Consider the following 26,332-nt stretch of genomic DNA (forward strand, 5'->3'; position numbering starts at 1 on the left):
ATTTGTAACAATGATTCAGACTGAGAGTGAAGTTCCTAACTTCAATCGGTAATTTTCCTCATTTTTTACCTCACTTTTTTCTTAAGCCAGATAGAGATCTATTATATCTACTTAGCTGTTTTACAGTGTTCTCTCTTCCTTTCCTCCTTCCCCTATAAGGCAGAAAGCCCTATGTATCTATGTGTCTTTAGGCAATAACTTCTATGATTTTAACTAGCACATTAAAGAACAATCACATAAATAAGACACTAAATCCATGCAGTAACTATGAAGAGAATATCATCGAATATAACACGATTCAATACAGGCCACGGTCTTCTTCAAGTAATACTCTTTCAACAGAGTCTTTCTTTTATAAGATCATTAATTTGTTTCCCAAAAAGCCAACAATCTCATTGCTGGCATCAAATTGTGCTGACATTCCCTTTTGAGTCTTAATTCTGCATATTATGAAAACTTAATTAGATATCGACACTAATAGACTTGTGGGGATTATTTCTGTTACATTTAGTGAAGGGATTTTACATCTGTTTGGAGTCATTAATCTCTCTCTTATTACTGTTACTTGATTCTATATATCTGTGAAGGCATGTTGCTTGTACAATCCCATTTGATTGACTGATCATGTTATGCAGTACGTAGAACTTAACAAGTAGGTGCTAAAGCACTAGACAATGTGATTAATTGCTCTGCTCATGGATATGTTGAGGCCAGCTTCTGCTTGTGAGCTTTTTAGGAGCTTTGTGAAAAATGTATTGCAACTGCTAAGACTGGAAGGGAAGGTAGCAAGTCTTTTTCTTTTCCGTCTGTGCTTGCATCTTTCTGCGACTTACAAATTTAACTGTTGCTGGATGTGTAACTGCTGCTTCATGTTGATGATAATGTTGCTGGCTTGCTGCCCTAGCCTAGGATCTTCTCCCAGTTTGAAAGGCTTCTGGATGGTATTGTTGTATGGGTTTTACAGGTTTGCCGTTGCTTGAATATTTTAAGATATTATTCTTCGTGTACTTGCAAACTTAATTGAGGGTTAGATTCTGCAAAGTTCTGGATACTCAGATTCAGTGAAGTTAATTTAATGTTCTGAATTACTTTGACTCAGCTCCCAACAAAACCTGTATGTATGTGAATCTAGCCAATGCTCAGGCATGGATTTATGAAGGGAGCAGGTCTAAGGGGCCTTTGGTGCCTTGAACTGGCTTGTGCTTGCTAGGCAGCAAGGGAGCACATAGTGTTAGGGAACTGCAAGCCTTGGAATAAGTAGCATTGTTTTGGTTCTCAGTAACATAAGAATGAGCCCAGGTACTAGGGCAGGTTTAAACTGCACTGCTAGCCCTGGAGCAGATGTTGAGTGTGGTTCCTCAGGTTAGCCAAAGGTGGAGTGCATTCAAACAAATCCTACTGTGTTGCTGCTGTCCTGCTTCTGTATTTGGACCCTCTGGTCCTCTGAAAGAAGGGGTCTGTATGCTCTTTCACAGGCAATTGGATGAACTTTCTCTGTCCCTTGGTTTGAACTACAGGAATTGTGTTGGAACACTATCAGCAGTGGAGTGGGCTTGCTAGTATCTTTCTTGCAAAATGGTTGAATTTATGGCTAAGCTAAAACACAGCTCTGTTGTTAACCCACAATTACAGTCTACCAGCAAGTAAATTGTTAGTGCACACCAGAAACTTGATTTTTTTTCTTTTTTTTTTTTTTGGAAATACATGTATCTAGTCTAGAGATACTGATTGCTGTCTTATTCTCTCATTCAGTTAAAGGATTTTATGATTTTCAGAAATGAATGAATAGTGTGTGTACCTATAATATGCAAATGGAAATCTTGAGTCTCACAGAAAATAAGTAATGCTGCATTTTATTTTAGCTATAAAATATAAGAAATTATGCTATGAATGAACTATACTTCTATTTGTTCTCAAATGCTTTGTTTTTATAATGCTGATTTATATTCTAGCTAGTGTATTGTGGGGTAAGAAACATGAGCACAAGCCTGCCCGATAATGTTCAGGATGTAATGTAATATGGTTGTTGTATTTAACCAGTGTAGCAGCTGAGCCCACTGCAATGCCCTGCTGTTCACAATCTTAGAGAAATTTGCTTTCATAATTCTAGGGATTAAATGACAAAAGATGTGAAGGAAATAATTCCATTTATTGTCTGTCAGTCTGTCTGTCTCTGTCTATCTATCTATCTATCATCTATGTGTCTGCCTGTCTGTCTGTCTGTAAGTCTATTGAGTTAGCTAGTTTTTCTGATCTTAACATTGTTGCGTTACAAAATTTTTGACTTTTCTGTAAATTTTAGAGGTAAGATTGGTACAGCAGAAGTGAAGCTCTTAAGTAGGCAACTATCCAGAAAAATGAGTGGACATTTTTTGTTTGATTTGGTTCATAAATGCATTCATGTGTGGATTTTTTGTTCCTCTGTAATTACATGCATGTTATGTGTGAAGCTAGAATCTTCTTGTAAGACTGGGAGATAACTCTAGGAGATAAGGTAGTGTCACAGCAGATTTTACTTTTCTATTTTTTAATCTCTTGACAGTACTTGAGGAAGATCTGAATTTTCTTTCCATTGTCCTGCCTATACACTTTTATTAATGAGAGATACACCTTAACTCCTGAACACAACATGGTGATAAGTACAGCTTATTACAGCTAATTACACAGTTTGCTGAGGCAAAACTTCTGGAAGTGCTCCCAAGAGGTATGTAAATGTATGTGCAATTACATGCCTAATTTTAATTGTGAAAGAACTTGATTGCATGACCAGTGCTCGTCCAGGACTATCTTATCACCCTTACGTTTCTCAAGTGAATGTGATTCCAGACTTCTGTCATAACACTCTCAGCTAGCCTCCTGCTGCTTTCCTAATACTTCTGCCTGGTAATGATGATGACTGAACTTATAACAGAAAGATGATTATATTCCTGGGATTCACAAGGATTGTAATCCCTGCATACAAAAGGACAATTTGTTGCTAATATCCTTGTTACATCCTCCACTTTCTGACTATAATACCAATATCTTGTAAAAGCGTAGACATATTTGAAAGCATTATGTTAGTGGGAGACCCTAGCTACAGGAACTTAAACTATTTTTAAGTAGAATATGACCTTGTATTTTCTGAGCTGTTCAAACAGGTAAGTACTTGTTATGAACTAATGTCTCCAGTGATTGTTGTCACAAGTGAGCAAGTTTTGTATCAATATTGTCAGTCATTCTGAATTCTTAAATCATAGCTTTCCACAGTGCGTTTTAAACTAAGATATCTTTTATCTGTTTTGTGGTTTCTTTAGCTTTATGAAGGAGCTGGCCACTACAGATACTGTGCAGATTAAATTCAGGAAAAGTGATGTAAATGCATGAAATTATTTTTGGCTTTGGCTTCTCGGAGTGATGATGATTTAGACTTGAGCTACAGAGCTATTTTTCTGCCTCGTGCATTAGAGCTCATTAGAAAATGTGACAGGGATTTTTCTTTATGGTCAGAAACACACAAACTGAAAAGATAAAAAATTTTACTTCAAAACTGTTCCCTTCCTGTTTCCTTTGATTTTCTTCATTATTCCGCTTGCCCATCGTTCTGGTCAGACTTCTGAAACCATGTTCCGGTCAACTCTGAAGTATCCTTTCTCCCCACAGGTCTCTTCTCTTTCAGCATCTTGATTTTTTTCCTTATAGTCTTTTAAAGCTTTTACCTTCCTATCTGTGCAGCTTTCTCCAGTGCACACGAGAAAGTAAATATAGATGCCACCTCTGTGGCATTCCTAAAATCTTCTGGAAAGATGGTGCCTGTAGGCTGAGTGCCGAACAACCCAGAAGAAGGATAAGTAGGTCCTTTAAGACTAAGGCACTGAGAAAACATTTAGAAAACAACTCTTTTTTTTTTCCCTGACTTTCTATCTTCCCTGTATTTCTGAGGTGGGGTTGCACCTTTTCCCTTAGCTTTTCTTGGAGACATGCTTTTGAGTAAATTACTGATTTTTGTTGCCTTTGGGGTGAAATTCCAGAATGATGCCGCTTGCAGACCTGGCATCTTGGTTACAGCTGTTCACCAATTGTGAAGTTTTGGATCCACAATGATTTAAAATATATCAGAATTTCCTCTCCATGTGTCTAGACCTCAGAGGCTAGACACCTCCATGGCCAGGTACACATTGATATATCAGCCACTCCTTGTACCTTGATTTCACAGAAATTTTATCTGTTTGCAGTCAAGGAAGGTGAACAGTGAGATCACTGAGTGAATACAACAGTGCCGGAGAGCTTCTTCAAAACACATTTTTTTCTAGAACACATGCTTTTTTAGCCTCTGTTTCATCTTCTCAGAGGAAAAGCTTATTGCTTCTTTAGGAAGGCCCTGTTTTGAGCTTTGTGGTTCTGTTTCTGCTCTGCTACTGCTATCCTTTTGGATTTTATATCTAGTCTAGTTTCACGTTTAGGAAGTTCAGTGGCTTGACAAAGAAAAGTCTTCAAAAATGTTGACATGGACAGTGTCAGTTAAGTACTGGTGAGTGATGCTTGCTGTCCTGGGAATGCTGGGGAGCCAGTGTCCATGGAAAGACAGCAGAATGAAAAGCATTACCACAATAACCATAGAAACAGTAAGGTGTACACAGATATAAACCCATTCAAAAGTTAAGAAGTAAAGCAACAAATATTCTTGTAGTTATGGAGATACAGGTTAAATTACTTAATTTATAAACCATTTAGAATATTAAAGGTTTCTTCTTGCCTTTTAAAGCTTGTTACTGAAATTTCTTTCTCCTGTAATCTTTAAGCTACTTATTTGTAGAAAGAACTTGAATAGGAAAACTTGAGCTTTATTTATTACATTATTTAAGGTTCACTTACATGTTTCTCAGTAAGAATTTACTTCTTGATGAATGAAATTCCCAAAGGTTTCAAGACAGATTAATTTAAGTATGATGATAAACTCCCTTTTCCCATAGTGATTAACAGAGTATATAGCCCCCATTTGCACTTCTCTTGCCTCCTGCTGTCCTTCCTGATGCATATGAAAGTGAAAATTCATCAACTTCAGGATGGACCCAACACGGTAGTTGTGAAGTGTGCTGTATAAATATGAGATAAAAGGTGGATGTCCTGGATTTGGAATGCAGAACGGAGGCATCTTGGGATTTCACGCTTCCATTGCATGGCCAAAAGCCCTGGTCCATGAAATACTTAATCCTCTACTTTAACTAGGCAAAAGATGTGGATGCCTTGCATCCTTGGGTAAAAGACTAGATTAAACACATGCTTAGATTTGCACTGTGGGTAATTAACTGCTTAATTAATTGTTTAGCTGTAATAACCTCCTCCCCTCCCCACCCTGTTTCTCTCCTGTCTTGTGTTTCATTTTTCAGTTTTCCTTTGTTTTACACATTTTGAAGAAAAGTCTGTGCAAACACAGGACTAAAACCACAGAAGACTGTAGGGTCAATGAAGTGGGGTTGAGGTGCCTTAAGCACTGTAATAATTTGTATAATGAAGGCTGAGTTACTGCTGCATAACAACATCCTACAGTAAGCCTCTCAAGCTCTATCTTTATTAGTATTGTATTAAATTAGTATTTTAGTTTTATTCTTTTCTTAATTTCCCATGCCTTCAACGGGTGAAGTTATAATTTCATCTCCATGTCAAAGGGCAGTACCTGTTCTTCTGTGTCAGTGGAGAGATAAATGAGTCTTCAAAAACTGTGCTCGTGATTTCTTTTTCTGGAATTGTTCCTGAGAGATGTGCAAGAACAGAATTAATGTTCCTTGAAAATCATACTGATGCAGTTGCACAGGAACCAGAACATTTAACTCTCTCCCCTCATCCTCAGTCCCTTCATGGACAAAAGGAGTCTCCTGAGGTAAGTCAGCAAAGACTAACATTTATACCAGCAAGATTGTGCGGGTAATTATATAGAGCTATAATTAAACAGATGAAACAGGTCCCTTTTTGCTAGGGACAATGCACAACAATAAAAAATTGAAATTCACTTACTATCTGAGTAATTTCTTTGGTTTTAACCTAGGCTGGATGATGTTTTATAGCACTGGTTGATTTCTCACTAAAGCTTGAGGTCTTTATTTCTCATGGCAATTTCAGCCGCATGCTATAATTATTTGTTCTTCAAAAAGCTTCAGAAAATAATAAAAATCCAGTCAGTTTCTGGAGTTAAGTTTGCAGAAAAATATTCTGTACTGCCACAACAACCTTTTGTGTTTTAGCTGCATTAGATTAAAATTTTCTTCTCAAGATTTGACCAGACATTTCAAATGAGTGACTGGAGGAGTACTGTGTATCCAGTACTATGATATTATCCTGCCTTTCCCCATTAGTATCTGTTATGATGACATTGTCTATGAATTTGTCCAGTCACTCTTTGAAGTTGCTGCCTCCACAACTTGCCAGGACAGCATGCTTTATGGAGAATTTTATTTTTTTGTAACAATGTGCGAAGCAGTCCCTGTTCTCTGACAGTCTACAGCCCTTCTCCCCGGTGAGCTTCAGAGTTGACTCACCTAACCCCTGAGCTTTACCTTTATCCTCTTTATGTGGCCTGCTGCCCCAATTTGGTTCTTGTGTTCACTTGTGAGGCTTCATTTCTGATCTGTTGTGCAAAGTCCTCCCACTTTGATCATAACTGATTCCCTCTTATCATTGTGAGTTGAGGTCTGTCACCATGCCTGTCACTTGGTATTTACATGACATCTAGACTTCTGGCTTTGATGCTTTCTCATGTCCTCTCAGCTCTCTACTTGTCTTTTGTTCCATGAATATTCTTGCATATTCTCTCAATTTCTTGCTTATCTTTATCTTTTGGGGTCTCTGTCCCCATCCCAAAAGTTTCGCTCTGCCATGTTGCAATCTTCTCTTACCTTGTGGGCTCTGTTTTGTCTCTGGGTGACTACACCTATGCTCCTGCTCTGTTAGTCTCGCAGTGTGGTTGGTGCTGCTTTAAGCTTTTGTTCTGTCAACTCCTGTTCTACCTTCCTTGATAACTAGCTGTACTTCTCCGGTGCTGCTTTGCCACTATTGACTCACTCCTCAAACTGTCATTTCCTCCTTCACTTTTCACTCTGTACAGTGTGTCACTGAGATATCATACTGAAGATGTGCAACATAACTGGCTTCTTCCCAGCTCATCTTTCCTTTATCTTTTTACAGTTGTTTTTCTTTATCTCCTCTTGAGATTCTGACACCCAAGGTTCATATATTGAAGAATTTCTGCAGAATACATTTTCTCATGCAGCCACGCAGCTGAAATCTTTATCTAGGCCATTATCTCCTTACCACTCGCCTACAGCAATAAGCTTTTCTCTGGCCTTGAGAAATACTCTTTGTACCAGTGCAGAATGCACAAAGATCGGTTTTGACCAACTTTTCTTTCTTCATCTATGGGAGGTGTTTCTCTATAATGTCAATCATATACGTATTATCCTCAGTTCCAAAGCACCCATGTTCCCTTGTTTATTTTCTGTTTACTACCTGGTACTGAGAAATTGAAGCCTGCTTCTGAACAGTTCTTAGTTCTATTAATTTATGAGATTTATTTCTCTCATGTGTTTACTTAAATTTGGGAGGAGCTCTCTGCAAGTGTCTGCAACCCTGTTTCATTCTCATCCTTCAGGCACTCTCTTTCATTCAAGTATTTGCAGATCTTGTGGCAACAGATGAGTTGCTGCTGTGGGGAAACCACACATCTGCTTTCTATTTGTTCTCATTTCTCAGTATTTACTTACCTAGTCTCTCAGTTGTCCTTTGCATTAGACTGTGTGCTTCTTGAGGCAGGAAGTACCCTGAGTGTGTGTTCACAGAGTGTTGTGGATTCCTCTTTGTTGCTTGTGTTGAGGAACTTGAGTAATTTCAAGTATTTGAAATACTGATGTGAGAAGTGCCGTAGCACCTCAACCAGGAATTTAGTAGTTCTGTATTCAGGGTAGTGTTTAGATGCTCAATGGATTTAATATCAGTTTTTAGTCTCTGGAGTCACAAACGCCAGTTCACCCACGAGCACCATCTTTGCAAATGCACCTAAGGGAGACTTAAAAATAGCAATTGTTCATTTTTCACAGTACTAGTATATCATGAAGTTGTTCTGTTATGACTGAAACACTTATTAATGGCTTACTTTTTCTGGTACAGACAGAGGGATGGAACATCAGACATAAGAATGAGTAATTATATTGACAGAACTATTTATGCTAACATATGATTCTGTATACTTAATAGGACAGATCATTTTCAAAAATCGCCAGTTCACAGACCTGGCTTCTCACTGACAGGCAGCAAATATGGCAGCAATAATTTGGTATGAAAGCAGTTTTATTCCTATTTGATTGCAGGATTGTTGGCCATAAGGGTGAGTGCCATTCTCTGGACAGAAATTGTACCTATTTCTATCTACTGCAATGAAAACATAAGCTGCAAGGCGCCATTTTTGGAAGAAAGTGGGGTGGGGAGCAATTTTTTTATTATTATTTATTTTCTCTTTATTGTGTGTACCAGAATGAATGAGAGTCACAGTGAGAAAAATCTTAAATTTCTTTTCTCTCAAAATGTTACACAGTAAACAGCAGTTTGCCTACTGCTTAAAAAACAGAAGTAAGTGGGGAATACAGACAAGCTTATTTTTAGAGTTATTTAGAAAAACTGGTATGATGTCAGAGAAATACAGAGGCCTTGTAATTAGCAGAAATTAACTTTTAACACGATTATTCATCTAGAAGTAGTTCTGGGCAGGAAATGCTTTCCAGTCTGCAAAAACATGTGAGACTGGTACAGTGCTCCTGTTCCGCTTTGAGTGAAGGAGGGGCAGGGGAGAAAAGGACCCAGTCTGCTATTTTCAGAATAACCGGTCATCCAGGAAGAGCCAGACTGAACTCCCTGAGGAACTGACATGCATGTTGGAGACCCCTGAGGAGATACCTGGGAACACCCAGGCTGTGGCAGCTCTGGGATTCATAGAATCATAGAAACATTTAAACTTTAAAAGGCCTTTAAGATCATCGAGTCCAACTGTAAACCTAACACTGCCAAGTCCATCACTAAACCATGTCCCTAAGTACCACTTATGCACATCTTTTAAATACCACTACAGGTAATGACTCAACCATTTCCCTGGGCAGCCTGTTCCAATGCTTGGCAACCATTTTTGTGAAGAAATTTTTCCTAATATCCAATCTAAACCTCCCCTTGTGCAACCTAAGGCATTTTCCTCTCATCCTATCACTAGTTACTTGGGAAAAAGAGACTGACTCCCACCTCATTACAACCTCCTTTCAGGTAGTTGTAGAGAGCAAGAAGGTCTCCCCTCAGCCTCCTCTTCTCCAGGCTAAACAACCCCAGTTCCCTCAACCTCTCCTCATAAGACCTGCTCTCCAGACCCTTCACCAGCTTCGTTGCCCTTCTCTGGACAAGCCCAGCACCTCAATGTCCTTTTTGTACTGAGGGACCCAAAACTGAACACAGTATTCAAGGTGTGGCTTCACCAGTATCGAGTACAGGGGAGATTCAACTCAAGCTGCACAGTTTAATCAAAAATTGTCACACAGCTTTTACATATTTCTCAACAGAGAATTTAACAGATAGAAAATGTTCTTCTAAAAACCACTAGGTTTGAGAAATTCCTCCTTGATTCTTCATATCAAATTCATTGGTGACATGTTTTCTGATCAGTGCCTGAATTACAAGCACTCTCTTCTGAAATATAGCAAGTTGCTGGGCAGTCTGTGCCACAGGTCCAAGACTTTTTTGTCTAATTTTATGAGTAATGTATTTTCCTATTTTAGACTACTTTTAGTCTCTTCCCGTAATCTGTTTTGACATCAGAGTGATGATAGAGAAATTGGTTCAGTCTTCAGTTCTTTCAGTTTACCATGTTTTCCTGTGTTGGATAGAGGTTAATTGAGTCAGCAAAACTTATATATGTATACATGTGTATATTTGTGTATATATATGTATATAGACACACAGGCACACACACTTATGAACCTGAGTGTATTTTGTATAAAAGCAGAGGAAGCTATAGGCTGTTCATGAGAGAAAGAAATTTTCAAAACCTTTTGCATAATGTAAGTATACAAAATGCAAAATAAATTACTAATATAAAACATCAGAATGTAGTGAATGCAGGTTTTTAAAGACAGACTCTGTAAGGTGGGTGCTTTTAAAAAAAAAAAGAATCTAATGCTTTTTGTAATTATTGAGAATAATGACCTGTATCATGTGAATGGCCTTTAACTTCTGCCAGGTAGGAGTATTTCTCCAACCAGATTAATAAATAGTTTTGAGCTTTAGCTTCTTACATTTTAAAGGGGTTCTAAATGATGATGAATTTACTATCAGCTGAGAGAAGATGTAATGGTTAATGGTTAAGAAAAACATTAAAAGTTATGCCTAATCTAATTACTCTGATTTTAACCATAACTTCTGAACAATGAAAAAAATATTTTCCTAACTAGTAGCAATTTGTAACAATAGTCGCAGTTACAAATTTCTCCTCCAGTAAAAAAGAAATTGTAAAGAAATACAAACAATCCCTGACAAACTAAATTCACAGTCCAGTCTGAGTTGAGGTAACAGTTGAAATATTATGTTTCTCCCTGCTTCTTGCATAAACTTCTCCATGTACAGTGTGTGAACTGACACTACTGTGGAAGAACATGCATACCCAATATACTTTTTGCCCTTTTGAGATAAATCAGCTTCAATTCCCAGCACTTGACTAATCTTTTCTTCAGCCTTTTTCTTGGTCTTGAGGAACTGACAACCATAGATCTCCATAATGACTGTAAAATTTCAGAAGTAATGGCAGCAGCTGTATTACAAATGCTTGGATAGTCTATTATAATGCTACTATTTCCTCTCAAAGCTTTATTGTGTAATTTTCAATTATTCTTTAAAGTCCACTCTGATACACCCTGGAGCAGAATTGTGTCAGTGCATATTTAAACACCAGCTGGTGTAATATGTCATTCTGTTACTTCTCCTTGCACATAAGTGTTAAATAAGAACAGAAATATGACTTGTTTACTGAATATGTCTCTTGTCAAACTGTCTTAGTCTTCCACTGAAAAGCAACTTCTATCCATCCCTGCCGTCATAAAAGGAAAAAAAAGTCAGATGATTAGTCTAGTCACATGGCTTAATTTAATGACTTCTCTATATAATCATTGTCTCTCTTTTTTTGGGTTTGGGGGTTCGTTGGGTTTTTTTATGCTGTCTGACATGAATGGGAATAATCTATTAAAAAATATAATGTGTTTTTTATCAAGTTCCCCTTGTGCATTTTAAGATTCCCATTTTCTGGCATGAAATAATCAAACTACATTCAGACAGCCATGGGAAGACAGGTGAAAAGACATGAAGTTTAGATCAGTTATGACTCATGAGAAACTTACAATGTAAACTACCTCCAGTAGGACTTACCTTCTGTTTCATTTTCATACCATGCCTAGCAGCATAGTCTCTCCAAAGAGAATTGTCAGCTGCTACTCTAGCCAAAATAACCTAATATTGTAAAAGTAGCTGTAAGCTCCATCACCTCCACATGGAGATTTATAGTATCTTAATTGTGAATGTAAACTGCAGTCCGCTTGGCATGGACTGAGAGCATGAGCGTAAGGGGCATGGACAGTCATGCCAGGCCTTTTCAGAGGATGGGGTGGGCTAACCAGGAGCACTATGCTTTTTTGTGTACTGGAGGAGGGAAGAGTGGATTTGAAGCCAGTTGTGACAGCCTATGGATTGTCTACTAAGGTGGCTTTCTGTTCAGACAAGAAATATAGCAATAACTTGGGGGTCAAATTCAATGTCATTGTAAAATTGTTGCTTGTAATGACTTGGTTGTGTGAAAGGTTTGAAAGTTATTAAATACTTCGTGTGTGTTCACCAAGTAATGTGTATGGTAATATGTTACATAACACTGGCTGCTCCTGCAGCTACAACTAAAGGATTTTCAAGCATACATAACCATAATTGTACTTGAATATATTTAGAGACATAAACCCGATACTTTTAGAAAGAAGCCATCAGAGTTTATACTGTGAAACAGGTTTCTTTTAATTTCTCTTGGCGTCCATTATACATAGAAGTATGTTCTTACTACTGCTGATATAGAATACTTCATCACCCTCTTACAAGTGGTTTTGTGATTCTCACAGCAGGTATCCAGTGCAACACAGGTCTAAGCATTATGAATGGAAACTAGCTTGTACAGCAGGTGACATCGAATTTCTTTTTGAGTAGTGATGTTAAGCATAATTTTTCTGAAAATCCTTTGATCTTTTATTTGACTTTCACAAGGTTGCATCCCTCCTCAGCTTTTCCTTGATTTTGAAAAAGTAAATGTACGTCAAGTAATTCCTTGGAACTAAGATTGCACTTTTTGAGAACGTCACTGGTGATGTTGTATGGCTTGCAGATTTATCTGCTCTTGAATTTTGGACAGCAAATATGACATGGACTCTGATTCTGTCTAGAAGCTCATCATACAGAAAAGAAAATGGGGCATGAGTTGAAACAAATTGGGTTGAATCGTAGTCCTAAGGTGCTTCAGATTAATATAACTTAAATTCTTATTATATTACCTAGTTCTGCAGAAAGACTTCTCCTACAAGTTAAAGCAAGAACTCAGAAGGTTTTATATTTCCTCTCTATTCCCTACACAAAACTGCTCTTTCAAGGTTTGTTTTGGGGTTTTTTTTTTTGGTTTTTAATGTGTGTTTTGTTAGTATTTGACTAGATAGGAACTGTGCATTCTTTAGTCCATTATGGTCTATGTATGCAAGGTGTTAACCAGTCATGTACACTTTTGTGAATGGCACAACAGGTGTCTTGACCAGTGTGAATAACTGACATATTTTTGATATCCTGGAAGTTACAAAAACTTGGGAGAAGAAGGAAAAAAAATAACAGCATCACATAATGGTAAGGGTTGGAAGGGACCTCTGGAGATCATCTCATCCAACCCCCCTGCTTGAGCAGGCACACCCAGAGCAGGGGGCACAGGAACGAGTCCAGGTGGGTTTCAAATGTCTCCAGGGAAGGGACTCCACAGCCTCCCTGGGCAGCCTGTGCCACTGGTCTGGCACCCTCACAGGAAAGACCTTTTTTCTCATGTTTAGCTGGAACTTCCTGTGTTCCAGCTTGTGCCCATTGCCCCTTGTCCTGTCATTGGGCAACATTGAGAAGAGTCTGGACCCATCCTCTTGACATCCACCCTTTAGTTACTTATAAACATTGATAAAATTGTCACTCAGTCTCCTCCAGGCTAAACAAACCCAGGTCTCACTGCCTTTCTTCCTAAGAGAGATGTTCCAGTCCCCTGGTCACTATTGTGGCTCTCTGCTGTACTCTTTCCAGTAGTTCCCTGTCTTTCTTGAACTGGGGACCCCAGAACCTGTCATTGGGCACCATTGAAAAGAGTCTGGCTCCATCCTCCTGACACCCACCCTTCAGATATTTATAAGTATTGATGAGATCCCCTGTCAGTCTTCTCCAGGCTGAACAAACCCAGGTCTCTCAGCCTGTCTTGAAAAGACAGGTGCTCCAGTCCCCTGATCACCTTTGTAGCTCTCTGCTGGACTTGCTGGAGCAGTTCCCTGTCCTTCTTAAACTGGGAGGCCCAAAAGTGGACACAGCACTCCAGCTATGGTCTCAGTAGGGCAGAGAAGAGGGGGAGGATAACCTCTCTCGACCTGCTGGCCACACTCCTTTTAATGCACCCCAGGATACCATTGGCCTTCTTGGCCACAAGGGCACAGTGCTGGCTTATGATCAGCTTGTTGTCCACCAGCACTCCCAGGTCCTTCTCAACAGAGGCACTTTGCAGCAGGTCAGCCCCCAGCCTGTACCGGTGCAGAAAATTATTTCTGACTTTTGGCATGTTGGATTTTAAAAGTAAAACTAAAGTGTCATTACCTGCTGAAAATTAGTAGACCTTCTGGTGGAACAGCAGTAGACGTTGCTGTTGGACTCTAAAGAAGTTGATTAGGTCACTAGTTCTAAGGTAGCAGGAACACATACATAATTTGAGAGTTTATCATTACCAGTACTAAAAGCTGCAGTTCTGTAAATTAGTTTTAAAGGATATTGGGTGTTTTCTTTGTACACATACACATTACTGGAAGAGACAGAATTAAGGTGCTGGGAGGCTCAGGTATTATTCATGACCAAGCATTGTGTATTGTTCATCTATTGCTATTGCTAGTTAGTATGCTATAATGGAAAACTGCTGACATAAATACTTATTCAAATAATACCTTGCTGAGAACACCATTTCTGAAAGGGTTTACCGCATTACAATGTCTATGGCACAGAACAAATTTCCAGAAGGCAAATATCCAATTCAGAAAAATGTCTGCTCTCAGTAAGTGTTTCTGTTTGCTCCTCTGGGAAAGCTTCAAGATTTTCTGGACATGGCCTATAAAAAAAATGTTTGGATACTTATGAGGCTTCTCTTTTTAATGATATTCGACACTGAAGGGATTTGTAGGCTGGAGAACATTCCAGTAGAAGACTTTATTGGAGGTTATTAGGAAGACAGCTGCACTCTGTTTGCATTTCCCCCTTTTAAGCCTTGCCTATTTACTTGTGGATCTATTCTAAGCTATGAAAAACAACCTGCATAATACAAAGAGAAATCAAACTTTTCTATCAGCCTGTAGGCATCTGTGAAACAATAAGTGGTTCAAAAACTGCTGGTCATAGGAGTAGAAGAGAGGTGATTATGTATTTATGATGGAGGGTCTCAAGAAGAAGCAGTGGAAGCCAGGGGAGTGCATGTTGCCCACTCAGAACATCCTGTGACCATCTCCTGAGGATGGATGTTGTGAGGGGTTTCTCTGTGCTTCAAGGAGTAACCAAAGCAATACAGAGGTTGTAATGTTTTAGTTCTACATGAGGAGTAAACCTTTGTCTCCAGTATAACTCTCTCTTAATCACAATGGCTTTTCAAGGTGTCTTCTCTTGATGGAAAGGGTGGTATTCCTATTGTGGAGGGAACTGCTGCTTGAGCTCTTCATGTTCTACAAAATTACCAATGACTTAATTAATCAGAGATTAGGCCTGTGAACAAAGGTTATCTTCTTGCTGCAAATATCTCACTAGCTGTCTGGTCAATGGCTAGGATTTCATTATCCTACTGCTAGTGTTTGGACTAAAATTTGCAGAAACTTTGGAATTATGGGTGTTGGCTACAGGCTAAAAAGCTGGGTGAGTTCATCAATGGTTACTCTGATGGGCAACATGTTTGTTTAGGTTTCTGTTTTTGTCAGTATGGTAAGTATCCTTGGCAGTTATCAAACAGAATTTTGTAGTTTTGAAATATAGCAATGTTTTTCAAATAAATGATTTTATTGATGTAATTGTTCCTTGCCTGTGTTAGACATTTGCTTATAACTAAGTCTTCCTGGAAGTATCAATTATATTAAGAGTTTACCATATACTTCTACTTTTCTTTTATTTGGGTGGTGGCTAAGACTGAAGAAATATGCAGAGAGTTAATTCTTTTTATTATATTCTATTTTATAACTATAGGAGTTCTTAAATTTATGTAAGGGGTGCCCAAAGTCTAGGTGAGAACCTAAGATTTTTATTAACATAAATGCATGCATGAATAAATATCTTACTTGGGGATCAGATCTTACTACTTCTAGACATGGTGAATAATATTTTACTTAGTAAAAGGGACACTTTACTCAGATAGCTTGTTAAGTAGGAGGTCATTCAGCTGAGAAAGGTTACGTGAGTTCATTTCATTAATCTGTGTGTTCGTTATGAGTGTGTTTGTCTTGCTTCATGGTACATTTGGCTATGCATTAAACATAGGTTTGATGAATTGATAAGTTGTCCTTGTTCTGCTGCTCTTTGAAAATGTAGTTAGCTAATTGGAGCACTGGATAAATATTATTTATATTACTCCCCTGATAGAGTTCAGGCTTCAGCCTGGTTTTCATTCGAGGTGCTATGCAGATTAACAGAGTCATCTGTGTTATGTCTTGCACTTACAGCTAATGAAAAACAGTTTGGAAGGGGAAAGGTGACATGGCAATTGGCAGGAAAAATTGGACCCTACTTCAGCTGTGAACTTGAAGCTTGTTGAGGTGCATGGGGCCTTCCACAGCTGTTATCAGATCTAGAGTTTTAATACATATGTGCTAAGTAAATTTACCACAACCTGCCATTTAGTGGGTGCAAAGTAGTAATACGTATTCTGGCCTGTGAGGGAAGTAGAAGAGGGCCTGGTAGAAAAAGGTGAGGGCCTAGCAATATATGTGCTCTCACTTATAAATTTTGTTCACTGGGGCAACACAGAAAAGAATGTGAAGGTTTTTGCCTGCATTCCCCTAAAAATTACTAGTGTAGCGTAATATTGTCGTGAGCCAGTATAGATTGCTCAGATGGGATTTCCTGTGGATGGATATAAATATCACTAACTCGGAACTGTGGCATTGATATGCGATATTTTGAACAAAGATTGGGTCTGTTTTGTTATGAAGTAAAACTCTATTAACTGTGTCACATACAGATTTTTTCCACTTTTGCTAATATACCCACTCTTCTTTCGATTTCTCAGGGGAAACTGCTTTTCCAAGTGCTCCCTAGCCCCAGCTTTGTCCTAAAGTGTTGCTGCCCTCCAGATGTGCATCTCTCACAGGCACAAGGCTCACTGACTGGGGTAAGACCGTGTCTTGTGATCTTTTGAACTCTGTTTTATTAGATACCTGATATATATTTTCTCTGAAAAAATCCTCCCTCCTGCTTCTCGGATAATACCTTGAGTTCCAGAGATCAATACAGAGCAGGACACAAATTGAGATAATCACATATATAAGTGATACAACTTTTTGAATATGTGTTTCTAATTATATAAACTTTTGACATATTTTTGGTAAATACTTCTTTAGCTCTCTGAAGAAAAGTTCATTATTATAGTGGGTTTCATAAGAAACAGGGAATTTCTTTTTCAGCCATTAAAAGAAGTGATACATCAGACCTAATCAGAATTAAAATGACGTCAATGTTGTTTACTGGAGTCTAGTTTCTTATTTATATCCACTCACTAAAGGAACACAAATGATTTGCAAGCATTTCACTTCAATGTTCCACTCCTTATGTCAGTCACAGAATAGAAAACTTTGCATCTTCTGCTTCCAAAGGTCTGGTGTCTGCCCTGGGCCAGCTGACATACACTGTTAACCCAAGCATGCATAGGTATAAAGCAACTGATCACAAGAGCTACATCTATTGATGGAACAGAGTCTGCTCTCCAACAGATTGACAATTGATTGGCCTATTATAAAACTGAAGACTCTGAAAGAAACTTCCCATCATCTTTCCATGTCCTTGTACTTTGACATTAGTAAGAATTTAATGCATCTTTTAATACTGCAAAATAAGAATTATGTTCATTTAATTTTCCACAAATAAATTTGTATCAAGTAGAACTATACTTATACTTCTGTGTCCTGCCAGCATTTGTGATGGTTCTCTGGTGATGAAGGTGCTATTTACAGCAAAATTTAGGTCCTTGCTTTAGTAAGATTTATTCTGTATTTCTATTTGTAATGAATGTTCTGGCTGCTGAAGCATTTTATGGAAGTGCACATATTTCATATAAGTAGTTGTATGCTGTAATAAAGAAATCACTCTTCATGCTTGTTGGATGTATAAAGATATGCAACGAATATCGGTCTACAAAAGCATAGTAAATACATGTTATTGAGTCAGCTGCCTGCATTTGGAAGAGAAGCCTTTTGTAAGGAAAAGAAAATCCTCTCCCATTGTTCTGTGGTCTATAGGCTGCACGATGGCTTTGTGGAGTGTTTTGAAATACATAATAAAATCTGTTTTCCAGTTTCACTGAGACACCAGTTCTCCATCTTAGTCATTGATTGAACTGTAAAGTTTGTAAAGTTTAGGGATATTGAAAAATTTGCTTGGACTGATTAACTTGTTTCCCTACAAATGAAACACAGGTTTTCCTTGAGCTTAATTAACAACAGTTGCAGATGTAAGGTCGTGGTTTTACTCTGAAGTTTGATATTTGAAGAAAATAAGTGAAAGGATATCTTCTGCTGGTAATACATAATCAGTACATCAGGCTGCAATAGCACCAACATCCTTCTTATTTCCTTTGAGATTAATTACTGTGGCTCTTGCCTGAAGTTGTTTCAGATTTGTATGGAGGAAAGTGATTTGGAGGAAGGTTCCGCCCTGCTGGCATAGGCCATGGTGCTTCCCTCTGTTTAGCAGTAGTACAGCAACAACAGTCCTTGCTGCCCCTTGCTGCACCTATTCTAATGTGAATTTTACTCTCAGAGATGCTGTTTTGCATGACTGAAATCTTTAGGCTTACACTGGAAAATAAACAGGATTTAGCAAAATTCAGGAGTTACGGGAAGAACCAGAGGTGTTTGAACAAAGGAAAGTCTTGAAGTATGACTTATTTTTAAGTGGGAAAAATACTTTGTTACTGCTCTGGTGTAAAACTGAACATAAAATGACATGAAGGATGGTTGCATGGGCAGCAATCAAGTGTTCTTCATTCAGTGGCAGGGCAAGCGAGACCTTTTGCTTGTAGTTGTACAGTTGCTTTGTTATTCACTGATACTTATTTTTTGTATATTGCTACAAAAAGAACATTTTATATGTTCTTTTCTGAATAGTTTTCTGAAAGTGAAGTTAATTAGAAATTTTGTTTCTCTTATCAAAATGGACTTGTATTCACCATGTGGGCAGTCAGGCAGAAGCATTGTCTGAAGAAATCTGTTTTGTTTGCTCCAGGCATATATGTCTAGAATTTGAATAGTTATTTTGTAAAGCATGTGTGCATTTCAAAAAGATCTTACAGGCCTCTCATGATCTAGAAGCAACTGTCACAGTCTTACCTCAGGGCAGAAACTGTAGCAAAAAGGTCAGTGGTCACTGATGCTTCTTATAGGGCAACTAGAAGAAGATAAACACAAGAACAGTCATTGAAATTGTACTGAAGTAAATGCATAGTTTATCTGTAGTATAAAAGACAGAAGCACAGCTATCAAAATTTCAGATGTTTTGTATGGCAGTGTCAACAAGAAACAGAACTGGTCCAATGATAAATGGAAATTAAACTAATATAATTTGACGCAGTGCTGGTAAGTGATGCATTAGGGGAAAATGGCTCACTAAGTACATTAAAAGCTAAGTGATAAAACCATCTTGTTATTCTTCTGCTCATTTATAAAAACAATGTAAATGAGTGGTTTATAAATAATGCTTTATATTCTTGTCATGTCATAAGGTATCACACAGCACACAAAAAACCATGTTTAATTAAATTTTGAAAGTTAAAAGCTTGCTTCATTTTAAAGTATATTTTTAATGGCAACAAAGTGTGAGGGCAAAAATATAAAAATACATCAATAATTGCCATAGAATGGTGCTCAACAGAGCAGAGCTATTGCTGTAAATTAGACATATTTTACAAGCGCAGAAAATATTTTTTAATTTCACAAAACATAGTGCAAACAGCAGTTGGTTCAGTTTCTCTTTTGCTCACCAAGATGGTCCACAGCTTTGATAACACAGGCTTGGACAGGAGGTAGAAGAGGAAGCAGACTTGCTAATTTGCTGGTGCTTTCATTGCAGTTAGTTAAATCTTCTGAGCTTGGTCCATTTGCTAGATTTTTTTTTTTTTTTGTGCATCTGTATGTGCATCTCTGATATAGCAAACTTTCATGTCAAAATTCCATTTAGCATAGACGAATTTTTCCCAAATGAACATAGCACATGGAATGTGAACAGCTGAAGGCTGCACATACAAACAGTTTTATGCACAGTCTGACACTGACTTGCAGTAAGTCTTGCAGTGGGCGACAGAATATAAACTCATGTTCAGTTCATATATATACATATATATAAAAACTTATATATATGTATATACAAACTCATGTTTATATTCTTGAATATAAACCTTATTTATACTCAAGCCAACTCTGCCTATATTCAAGCCAAGTCAAGAGAAATTTAATTTTAGATTTCTCTACAAATTCAAAGCCAATGCCAGTTTTGATACAGATTTCCTAAAATTTAGAAACTCATAGAAATGTATCACAGTTCACTTTTTAGTTATATCTGACTAATCTGTGCTCTTGCAGCCAAAATCGAAGAAATTGATGATTAACATTTTCTAATTTGAAGGAGAGATCTGAGGTTTGATTAGCTTAACTTTTTTTTGAGGTATTTCATTAATAGCTAAAATTCATTGGAAAATGCAACAGTGCAAACACTGGATGAAACATATGAGAAAACTGTTGTTAACATTGCTAATAATTTGCAAGAAAGTATGTGCCCCAGTCCTACAAAATAACAGTATTGTCATGAACTTGTACCTTAAATGTCTTTCATTCCTCAGAGATGGAAATCTAGCGAAGGGCATGTTGAATCCTAAATCTTGTTAATTTTCCAGAAGCTTTCCAGAAATATTGAAATGCTGGTCTCATAATTCCTAGTAATTTTTTACAATTTTAACACACTGGAATACTGTGATAACAGAAATTAATTACAGGAAAGGTAGACAAGAATATGTAACCTGCTGTCTTTCATTCAAAATATGCAAGAGTCAAGGGAAGGATGCATAGTGCTGCTTGAGTTAACTTCACAGATGGCCTTGTACATGGAAGTTATGTGCAGCAGATAGGATAGGAAATTATTTGTGATCTGGTTTTAAAAATTACCAGATTGTTTCCTTTAGCATCAACCCTTATTCTTCACTAAAGTTAAAATTCTTCAAAAAGCACCCTCAGGAGTTCATGCGCAGTAATGTGTATAGAGGTGCCATCTACATAGTTCATAAGGGGCTGCAATATCTCCTTCCTTATGCTTTCCAAAAATGGATGTTGTTTCAGCATCGTTTTTGGGCTCCTACACAGTCAAGACCAGTTAACAGCAGTGAATGAAGGTTGCTTGCATTTACAGTCCTAAGACTGTAAATTCACAGTCTGGGGCTCGTAGGGGTGACAGGCATTAAAATGGAAATTATTATTTTTTATGACTGAGAATGTTTTGTTATGAAAATATAGTGTCGTAACTAGCTTGCAGCTGTCCAGATTCTTAGAGTGAACCTGTCTGTCAGTAAGGTACTTAGAAATAATATCAGACAGTATATTAATTTACATCTTCAGCCTTCACTATTTCTCTTTACAGGTTAAAATTTAGAAGACTTATAAGTGAAAAAAAGGGGGAAGAAGAAAGGGATGTTGATAGTCTAGAACAAGACAAATGAAAACAGCATAAGCAACCTCTCAAAGGTTTGTTTGATGTCTTACTAATTATGCCAGGATCTTCTGATCAGAGTTCTTTAATACCCACTGAATTAATTATTATTTAGATTTCAGTAGCACAGGAGAAGTATAGATGCTGTATCTTGGGTTCAGGGTGTTCAGGACCCTTTGTGCAGAGAAAATGACACAGAATCACAGGATTTGGCCCATGTTTATATTGTGAATTCCATGTGTATTTTATTTTAGCAATGAAAGTAGTAAGCTTAAATGTTCAGCTGTGCAGAGTGTGCATATGGTTGTGAGCTACTGAGTTTTTTCCGTTCTATTTTTGTTCTAAGCAGATCAGTACATTTCTATTTATTTCTGTTTTAGAAGTCACCAATTAATTTGAATACTTTTTTTGGATGATGACCCATTTGGTCGGTTTGCTTGTGAAGCAGGAACAGAAAATTGGAATTACTTTTATCAGCCAGTTCAGTTCTTTGTCCTTGATTTGCAGCAATAGATGTGAATCAGTCATGCAGCATCTTCTGCAAGGTTATTGATATGCTGCAGCTGCAAAACTCCTTGAGGCAAATGTATGGAGATGGAGTTGAAAAGACCAAAGGATGAAGTCATCATGAGAGAAGAGATGTGGGAAATGAATGCTGGTCAGAGTGAAAACCTACATTAAGATATAGTACTCCAACAGCAGGGCAAAATAAATCTAAGATCTTGAACACCATTTGTGGATTAAATATTGGGAATAATACATTAGAAACATAAATGAGGCTTTGGATGGTACAGTTGTGTGCATACCTAATTCTGCATGCATTGAAGTGAATATGCCCAGTGCAAAGCCTGATACAGTCTGCCTCAGAGCTGTCTGAGACAGGACAGTGCCTGCAAAAACCCATCTGGTGTGCAGTTCCTTTCTTGTATCCACCTTGTGCTCTGGGCACATAAGACATCTCCTGACACCTTTTACAGGAGACCTGTCTGGAAATTTTAGATTTCTCAGGGAGTTGTGGGTATAGGTAATTACCTGAGTGTTTTGGGGGATTGTAGGCTGTGCTGCTGTCTGTGATGGTGTGGCAGGTGCTGTGGACCTGCCTATACCACTTGTCTGCATGATCGTCAATGGGGCCAGGTAGGTGGAGCAGAGTTCTGACTTTCGCTCCCAAGAAGGGACCATGGTATGGATGGTCCTGTTCAGACACAGAAGGGGCAGCAACGCCTAGCAACACTGTTCTGTTTTGTGGCCTAGGACCCATTTACAACCTGCTTTTTCATTTCATACGTACGAGGGATTTTTTAAAAATATAATTCTATTAACATATTATGTAAAGGTAATGCATTTGTATGTATGTTTCAATATTGGATGCTTGGCTTGTAAACATGCTGCAAGGTGGAAGAGCAAATATGATTCATGGTGCAGATAATATAGCTTAATGCAACTCTGGATGGAAAGTCAGAGCCAAATGGCCTTCAGCCATAATGATGGTACCAGAACTTCACTGCTATTCTAATTGCAACATGGCATTGCTGCTCACTGAAATTCTACTCTATCGGTCACGTTTTGTATCTTCTAAAAATAAGCAGCCCTCAGAATCAATTAGCAGAGTAGAATCTATTAAAATCATTTGAACAAGGAAAGTCAATGGCAGCAGAAAACAAATACAAATTCTAATCTACAAAATACTGTTATGTCAAATATCTGTCAGTTAGAATGAATATAGGGACTATATGCTTTGTTGAGACAAAACACAGACAAGGGAATAAAGTCTATTTCTTATTATAAAACTTCTTAAAGACTGACAAGAAAATTGCTTAAAAAAGAACGGATGCTGGTCATTAATAGTCCATTTCATATAAACCTCAGGATCTTAAATAAGACATATGAGGTACTTGATTAGTATAAATATATATTTTACAGACTTCCTGAGCTATCGTTATAACAATGATGTGATTCTTTATTAAATTTTGTAATGTGATTCAGCTTCTCCTACCCTCTATTCAATTGTGTATATACAATACAATATCTCCTGAAGGTTCTAGACAAATGACTGAGAATTATTCTTTAGTTTATATTTACAGAGTGCCCAAAGCTTGTAAGGCAGAACTTTTGAGCTTCTGCATTTCGAGTTTAGCCATTGCTCATCTTTCAGCTTGCTAGGAAATGGCTAGTGGGACTAGTTCTGAGTCCCACTGAGAACCAGGGAACCTAAATATTACTGCTAACGTTGTATATTGTTGAGATATCAAGCCAAGGTTATAAATGTTAAGAAAATATACTGAGAAGGAATACTGGCTGTGTTATAAAATCAAACCAAGAAGTGATGTGTAAGTCATGCTTGGTTAAATCATCCAGGGACTTGTTAACACCAGGAAACTGACTGATGAAGTATATCAGATGAAATGATATTCAGGGTAGTTCCTAACAAGGATATTAATTCCTGGCTGTGCAGTTTTTCAGTTTTAGTAGGGCTCACATACAGATGTTTTGTCTGAATATTATCATCTCACTAGTTACCCCAGAATGGCTATGCCAATAATTTTTCCTGTGCTGACAAATTCTTTAGGGCTGATGACTTTCACAGCTACTTCCAGCTCATAAGAGTGCTAGTTCTACCAGTCTATAAGTCTAAGGCATTACAGCAAAAGAATGTCTGTTTTTCAGTCCCCTTTTCCCACAATAGACCCTTTTTTGTCTCTTCAAGCACCTGTTTTTTCATAAATCATAACTCTTGAGTCAGCTGTTGTCTTTTCCATATTTTTCCCCTCAAATACAGTACTAGTAACTCAAAGACTCTCCAGAGGAGAGAAGCAGCTGAAGAGAAGGCATATTCACTTGCGTGAGTCGCAAGGGCATGTCTCTTTGGAGTATTTAAGTGGTTGCAAATCAAACTTATCTATCACTTTCAATGGGGTGATTTTTGTGAATTCAAAGAAACTTTAAAGAAGCCTGTATGGGTATGACAAGGCCATTGAGAAGACCACAAGAAAGAGCAGAACACTCAATCCAAAACTCTCCTGACACTAGTGCTTATGAATGTTCTTCAACTTGCAGGTCACCAAAATATTTTCAATGAACTGCAAATCCTTCATATAGCAAACTCACATCTGTGAATAATCATCTTGATTCTCATGGCTTTCTTCTATACACCCTCCAAAAGTAGTCTTAGTGATTTTCTCTCCCTGACTGTTGTGTCAGAGCTGAATGTATCAGCAGCTTCTTCCTGCTACTGGAGGTTCATCTACCTGTGAAGGAACCCAGTTCTGACAGGGCAACTGTACAGTTGTGAGGAGCCCTGGGCAGGGATCTCACCTTCTGTTCTCTTGGGGTCTGCTTTTGAGCTGAGCTCTCACCCTTGGTCTGTGCCTGAGCTATGATGCAGGGATGCTGTGTGTAATCCCATACTGCCTTGACTATGACTTTCTGACTTGGATCCATGTAATGACCTTGGACCTGCTTCATCACCAGGGTTGGTGTGGCAGACACAGGTTCCTTGGCCACCTGGTTCACTCTCCCAGCAGCACATTGCCCTCCTCATTCAGATGTGGTGGACCTGTGCCCTTGTCAGTGGGTTGCTGCCTCTGCCATCCTTGTGATGCTCAGTTCTGGTTCACCTTCCCTTGCAGAGCAGCCTGCCCTTGCTGCTTCCTGACATGTGCGTAGAAAACTGCCAACAACAGCAAATTAGTCTAAAGCAGTGAACATCATCTAGGAGAAGCAGAAGCGCTTATTAATGCATTCTGCCCAAGCATGCAGTCAGGAAAACCAAATGGGCAGGAGAATGAGATACGTTTTATTATTTTTCTGACAGTTCTCTGTTAGCACCTGGCAAGTAAAGCATGTGTATCTTGAAAGTTTTTTATTTAATTTCCAATATTTTCTGTCATGTAGAGTTTTTTTTTTTTGCCTCTGGAAAGACGATTTGGAGACCCAGCTATTATATAAAAAAATAAAGTGAACTTTTTGTCCTGGCTTTTCCTGTAAATATTAAGTTTTTCCCCAGCTGAAGCTTCTAGAAGGTAGAGAAGAAGCATTATACATGGAAAATGCAGACTGAAATGTCATTCTTCATTTGAATTTAATCTTTGACATTTCCCTTTGAAAGAGACTGTGCTTGGATATTAACACATGTTGGCAGAGGTCTGCAGTAATTAATATGTACAAGAGAAGTTGCTAACAAAACAAAAAAGGGAATAGCTTGCAAATATTAAGCTCAAAAGGGTCTTTGATGTAACCATTGATGACAACACCTGCTTACAGACAGGAAACGTGCATAAATAACATTGAAGTAACAAGGTGGGACTAGGTTTGTCTTAACTTCTTAATTCAAATGCTCTTAAAATGTAAGGAGACTTGAATTCTATCCATGCTAAATTTTGAGCTTAGTAATCAACACTGATGCCTACAGATATTAAGCCTAAGGCCAAAGGACACTTTTTTCCTAAGATTCTAGCGATTCCTTATATTCCAGAGTCTCTGCTGGAGGTTTGTCGAGATGGCACACTACATGCCAGGAGGGGCAGTCTGAAACCTCTGTTATAAAGCACTCCAACATGGCACATCGGTAGGGAAAATCTGGAGGGGGAAGGAAGGGCTTCTTGTTCATACATATATGCGTGACAGCTACACATACTAGAAATGCTCCTTTCTGAACAGCAGTGAAGTAGGTTTCAAAGTGTTCTCCCCACAGTGATCTCTTGCACAGATATTAAAGGTCTTAAATCCTTCCCAAAGTCTTCCCATGTTTGCCATTTTGTTTTCCAACTCAAATCATATGCACATACTTGCATATTCTTTGTACATCTGATGCAAAAAAAGATATTTTTGCACCTGAGTTCATCAACAGATGACAGTAGTTCCACTATAAACCTCCCATCTGACTCTCATCTTCTTTAGCAAAATTTGTTACGTAGGATGAGCTGAGATTTACCCTGTGGTTGTGATCCACATGATACCTGCAGTGAAACGGATGCTAGTGGAATGGCTGGGAATTAAATCTAGAAGCTTTTTTCTTATGCTTTTTAGATAAAATTAGTTATGAAGATATGCATTGGAGCTATCTGTGAGTAAAAGAGAT

The sequence above is a fragment of the Phalacrocorax carbo genome, chromosome Z (assembly GCF_963921805.1).
Source record: "Phalacrocorax carbo chromosome Z, bPhaCar2.1, whole genome shotgun sequence".
NCBI classification, from domain to species: Eukaryota; Metazoa; Chordata; class Aves; order Suliformes; family Phalacrocoracidae; genus Phalacrocorax; species Phalacrocorax carbo.